Below are 761 nucleotides of genomic sequence, written 5' to 3' on the forward strand. Positions count from 1 at the left end.
CTATGCATTATAGTAAATGAAGGAGTAGCTACAGTAAAATACAAAAATGCTTGGCAGATCCTGGGAGTTTAATAATTATTTGCTGATTGTTTGGTATGTTTAAATAAAAGACAAACCAATGTGTTGCCTCTATATGACAATGAGATATCAGTTGCCATTTCCTGTTACAATGAAAGTGACAAGGACATAGTGTAGTTTCTTCATCTCCCATTATATCTATGTAGATGGCTTTCTAATTAATTACATTTTGTTACTGGGACAAAAGTAATTTTACCTTTCTATCAGTTTTCCCAGACACAAACACTAAGCTGTTCCTTGGAGTGAAAACTCACCTACAGCAACCACATTTACACTGTAGTTCTTTTGGTTCAATTCAGAGTCATCTGTGTTTAGTCAAGGGAGATTCCTCCCCATTTTCATCAGCTGAATTAATGTATCATGAGTCCAGCCATCAGATTTACTAATTGTGTTGAGTGAGAATATTCTAGGGTTGCAAGATTGTCAGATAAAGCACATTGTATATGCTAAGTGTTCAATTGCAAAAAAATTACTTTTTAATATATTTAAATATCATAGTTTTGTTCTCATTTAACAGGTTTTTTTCATTTACCAAAATCTATTTTGCCATTTAAAGGCATTTTTAAACAAATCTGTTGCATTTTCTATGGATGCCAGCACATAATGATGCTTAAAATTACCATTTTTTTATAAAAAGAAAATTAGGGAGAGGCTATTCCTGGTGAATGAAATAAAATCACTCC

This window comes from Octodon degus, unplaced genomic scaffold (assembly GCF_000260255.1).
Source record: "Octodon degus isolate 3935 unplaced genomic scaffold, OctDeg1.0 scaffold00106, whole genome shotgun sequence".
Taxonomy (NCBI): Eukaryota; Metazoa; Chordata; class Mammalia; order Rodentia; family Octodontidae; genus Octodon; species Octodon degus.